General features: G+C 33.0%; 1 long non-coding RNA gene across 1 annotated transcript; it reads right to left on the reverse strand.

Moving 5' to 3' along the window:
• Positions 1 to 470: 470 nt before the first annotated feature.
• On the reverse strand, positions 471 to 4,247 carry LOC128518510 (uncharacterized). The gene is made up of 4 exons (XR_008357741.1): positions 4,013 to 4,247; positions 1,357 to 1,398; positions 1,063 to 1,155; positions 471 to 778 (listed from the first exon to the last, which is right to left on the reverse strand). It is a non-coding gene; the product is annotated as an uncharacterized LOC128518510 (long non-coding RNA).
• Positions 4,248 to 5,699: the final 1,452 nt, after the last annotated feature.

The raw sequence follows: 5,699 nt of genomic DNA on the forward strand, positions 1-5,699 counted from the left end.
ATGCAGTAAAAGCAATTACTGTTTTGCTGTATATTTTACGGAATTGTTCTGGTAACCCCAGCTGCCAGTTTTTTTCCGTAAAAACTACGGGATTTTTTTTACAGTGTTGTAAAGGCGATCATCTCCTATCCTAAACCTTTTCGAGATGTCTGCAGCGGGCATGTGACATGACAAGCCATGCAAATATGTTCACAACGTGCGATTGAGAAATTGAGAATATTATGGTCCAACAATACAAAAGACATACTGTACTGCACACAAAATGCAACATATTTTAACGTTTTTCCCCCAACTTTAACACATTTAAAGAGGGGGAAAAAAAAATGTGTGTTTGACAAAAAAAAAAATAAAAAAAAAAATAAAAAAAACATTAAAACAGTATTCTGGACATGTTTTACATAAGAAAAAAATCATGTCACCCACAAAAAAATAGAAAAAAAAGGTTCTCACTGTATGAATCTTACACTCAGGTGCTTGATGTTGGTTTATACTTGAAGTTTGTTTTTAAGCATCTGTACTTTTGGTGAAAGTCTGGTAGCATCCAGCTGAAGGAAGATCTTCTGCAGTACCTCAGAATATTTTCAGTTCCTGAGGATAACTGGAGACATTAAGACCGTACATGTAGTAGCGATGTCTCCCAAGTCATGAAGCACTTCAACACCCTCAATAACAATTCCAACATCAGCTGGAGAGGTAGTGGCATCACATCCAACATTGATGCTGTAGATGCCAAATACAACATGTTCAAGATCCTCTCTGCAGCACAGCCATCTGTATCCTATTGATACACAAAAAAGCAAAAATGAAATCACTAGACTAATACAGATATCCAAAGAGCCTGTTTGCATTGCATTTTTTCCCCGGTAGTTGTTTTTCTAGTCTTTAAATCACTAACATTTGGTCCACACTGATTTCTCACATTCTTTTCTCAAGTACACCTGTGATCTGATGCCATCTAATAGCAGCTTTAACTTATAATTTAAGAAGACTAAATGGATATTGTGATATTCTGAAGAGCCCAATGATACCATTACTTCTGCAGTAATCATTAGCATTACCTACCAGATATTCTTTGAAGAGACTGTCCGGTTCTTCATTTAAGTAGACACAAAGTGCCTTGATGAGGCACTCCCTCTTCTTCTCAACAGTTGCATTCTTAAAAAAAAGAGAAAAAACAAAACAAAAAAAAACCTCAATATACTTAATACAATCCTATTGAGTGAGTTACATTTCACTATAAAATTAGGCACATGTCTAATGTCGTAAATAAAACTAAAAAAGTAACAAGCTACTCAGAACTAACAAATGAAATGTCATGTGAGAAACAGGATTTCCATTAGTAGACGTAGATCTTACCTGTTGCGAGTAAAGCACACCTTTTATTAAGGACCAGAAAAACTGCAAAGAAAAAAAAAATTATAAAGACATTAATATTTTAATTAGGTTAACATCAAGTATAAAAATTTGCTCACTATACACAAAAATATACTTTATTGCAAGACCATTTTCATATTGTACACCATTATTTTTGCATTTGTAAAAAAAAAAAAACATGTAAAAACAGGCCAATGTTTAATTCATGGTATCTTAAAATTTGGTAATTATACCACCAGCCCTTTTATCAAGCATCTTATTACAATGTTTTGTTCAAACCACAGATATAAGTTAAGATAACAATTATTACTATATATAATTATATACTTTTTGCCAAATAATGGAAATATATGCAGTGGACCTGTGACACACGAGGCTGAAGTTAGCTCCTTATTCGCAGCTTCCGATTCGTTTGGCTTCTTATTGTGCAGCGTCTCACTCTGCGGCTGAAGTTAGGCTCCTTATTCACCTCGTTACTAACGGGAGTGTTCACGTTGGCGAAAGCTGCGCAGTTTAATCAATAAAACGTTATTTTAGCAGGTACCCAACTATATAGTAAAAGTGAAATTGTCCAAGCCCAGATTGATTTTACACTTTAAAAATTAAATGGAAATATGTCATTCTATTATGCACAATGGTGTGAATAAGAAGCCAGATTTCCAGGACCATTTTAGTAGCTTAAATCTCTCTGGGCCAGGCAAATATGAACTATACAACATCTAGCAGGTACCCAACTATATAGTAAAGGTGAAATTGTCCTGGCCCTGATTGATTTTACACTTTAAAAAGGATGGAAATATTTGACTATTTAATTGTATTATTAAAATCAACTTTTAAATTAAATATTCGTTTTGTTTAATTTTATTCATTGTTTTTTTTTTTTTTTAATGGTAGTGATTTTAATGTCAATTAAACTTTAGAACAGAATTTTCCAGTGTATCGAGCGCTCTGACTGATTGATGGATATGTATTAATTATTCAGCATTCACTATATTTTTACTATTTGTCTATCCCTTACTTGCTATATACACTCGCTTAATTATAAGTAGGAGAGTATGCTACTATTCAAACTGATAAATTTTTATTATTTTATACAGCACATTAATGATTGTAAAAATGTTGCACATAGCAATGATAACTAATAATAACATTCATTAAAAAAATTACCCAAACAGGTATTAACAATACAGAAATGCACATCCTAAATGCAATGACAAACTATATGGGATTATCCTAAAAAATTTTTTACAGTAAACTAATTTAATTTTCATTGTATCTCTTACATTTTCCAAAAACACCAGCATGTCCTTCATTTTGGAGAAGACAAATGAAAAATTCACTAGAGTATCTTCTTTTTCATCTTCAACATTTTCTAGTGTCAAATTTACACAGGGCCGTCTCTGCTTCATCCTTGTTCATGTACAAGAGATCTCAATACATATACAGTGATTAACACAGTGATTAGTCTGTGCCATAGACTGAACAGTGTTTAAGGTTTTTGTAACAAACTAAAATACAGGCCATTTTATTCTCTTTTTTTGCCATCAACATCAGCAGTAAACTAATCACTGTGTTAATCACTGTATATGTATTAAGATTAATATATTTTCTGATTTTAGAGTTACCTGGTATATCAGTGCATTTTGGAAGCTGAGAGGTGGCGCAATGAAAATAAACAGCTTTTCTGGTGGAAATGTTGCTTCACCTCTTGTACATGAACAAGGATGAAACAGAGACGGCCCTGTGTAAATTTGACACTAGAAAATGTTGGAGAAGATGAAAAAGAAGATATTCTAGTGAATTTTTCATTTGTCTTCTCCAAAATGAAGGACATGCTGGTGTTTTTGGAAAATGTAAGAGATACAATGAAAATTAAATTAGTTTACTGTAAAAAAAATTTAGGATAATCCCATATAGTTTGTCATTGCATTTTGGATGTGCATCTCTGTATTGTTAATACCTGTTTGGGTAATTTTTTAATGAATGTTATTATTAGTTATCATTGCTATGTGCAACATTTTTACAATCATTAATGTGCTGTATAAAATAATAAAAAATTTTCAGTTTGAATAGTAGCATACTCTCCTACTTATAATTAAGCGAGTGTATATAGCAAGTAAGGGATAGACAAATAGTAAAAATATAGTGATTGCTGAATAATTAATACATATCCATTAATCAGTCAGAGCGCTCGATACACTGGAAAATTCTGTTCTAAAGTTTGACATTAAAATCACTACCATTTTAAAAAAAATGAAAAAATTAAATAAAACGAATATTTAATTCAAAAGTCGATTTAATAATACAATTAAATAGTCAAATATTTCCACTCTTTTTAAAGTGTAAAATCAATCTGGGCCAGGACAATTTCACTTTTACTATATAGTTGGGTACCTGCTAAAATAACGTTTTATTGATTTAACTGCGCAGCGTTCGCCAACGTGAACACTCCCGTTAGTACCGAGGCGAAGAAGGATCTAACTTCAGCCTCGTCTGTGACACGTGGCTAAATCCGTTAGCTTACTTCAGTCTAAAACACTAGCACTCTCTAAAACTACAGAAGCAGGTCAAAGATAAATACCATATATTATCACATATAAAAATATGTACTGGCGAAAAAAAAAATCTAATATCTTACCTTTTCGTGTGTTGATCTCCTCTGTTAAAACGGACAGAACTGCAGGGGGTAACGCGCGCGCGGGCGAAGAGTCAATTAACTCCAGCGCAGGTGTAGTTTGAATTGTCTCGCTCTTCTGTTTCATTAGCGGTTCATGACAGCTGGGGTCTCGCTACTGCCCCCTGCTGTACTGTATGAAATGTTGACTTAACATGAATGGTTTGTGATTAGACAACGTATTAGGAATTTGTACGGTCAAGTTGACCGTAATTACAAAATTACTTGATTATTTTGAGTATATGAAAGTAATTATATTATGTAAAGTTCACAACCTGCCTTGTAATTGTTTTTGTGTTTACTGTTCTTTAAAACTTTACAATACAATATTTTATGATAACAACTAAGTATTTTTCAACTAAATTCTTTTCTAATTTGTACAGATTACAGAAATTCGAGGCAAAAATATGTTGAAACGCTTTTCTCCAGGATGTTTTTTTAGAGAGCATTGACTGAAATCAACACAAGCAGGTTTAATTTTTACCAAAAATAGTAACATCATGTTTATCTCATGGGTTTTACATGTGATCCCATGGGTTTCACACAAAAAATGTCCCAAAAACACATTTTTGCACATGTAAAAACATGTAAAATTCATGTATTTTCTGTAAGGGATAATACAGTATATTGTTGATTTTACTGCAATTAACCATATTTTCATATGTTTTTAACTGTTAAATGTAAGGTATTACTCTGTTAAACTAATTACGTTTTTTAACTGTAAATTTTACGGTTATCGCATGTTTTGTGGAATACGGTTTTATTCTGTAGCATGTATACAGTATTTTACCGTTAAATTTACTGACATTTTTTACAGTGTAGAAAACAGATTGACTTATAGAATAATGCTTTCACAAACTGTAAATTTTTCTTTTCTGTCTCTACATGTAAATCAGTGGGGGGAAAGACAGCTGCTAAGAGCTCCATCAGTAAACCAACTGCCTGACCTTGTACAGACCTGAAGCGCAGCAGCACTGTCTGGTGTCTGTCTATTCCAGATGTCACTTGTCTCATTTGTACATCAGTAGACGCATGTTTAACTATTTAAAATAAGAACTTTTTTATTTCCATTTATCTTAATTTAAAATCTTGTATATTTAATTTTTTTTCTTATACACATACATCTAATGTACATCCAACCTTCGCTCTGTGTCAGTACATCTTTTGAAACATACTAAAACCAAGCTTTATACTATGGGAGATTGGGCTTTTTGCTTAGTTGCACCTAGACTGTGGACTGCTCGCCCAGAGTATCTGTGGATGCCAAAGACTGTTGATGCTCTAAAATTTGTTTCAAATGCAGACCGTTGTCTGATATGCAGAGCAGAAGGGTTTGTTTTCAAAGTGTACCAGGTTACAGGTCTGTCTGCAGTTTTGTCTATTGGAAACAAACTTATTTTGTTTAAGTCCAGGAAAAAGGATCACATCAGCAGCAGTAACATCACTAAGTACAAGGTCATCAGAAAGTTTTTCAGATTTTTCATCTTTAGCCAGTTTTTGTGGTATTCCATTTGCTACTCTCAGCTCCAAGAAAAGAGTGTTTATGGACAATTAAGTCATTGTTACTGTTGACGGGTACAGCAGAAACTGAAGTTGTCAGTTAGTTAAATACACCACACCTAAACAGCTAATCCTACAGTCCTGTGATGAA

Source organism: Clarias gariepinus, chromosome 3, assembly GCF_024256425.1.
Source record: "Clarias gariepinus isolate MV-2021 ecotype Netherlands chromosome 3, CGAR_prim_01v2, whole genome shotgun sequence".
Lineage (NCBI taxonomy): Eukaryota > Metazoa > Chordata > Actinopteri > Siluriformes > Clariidae > Clarias > Clarias gariepinus.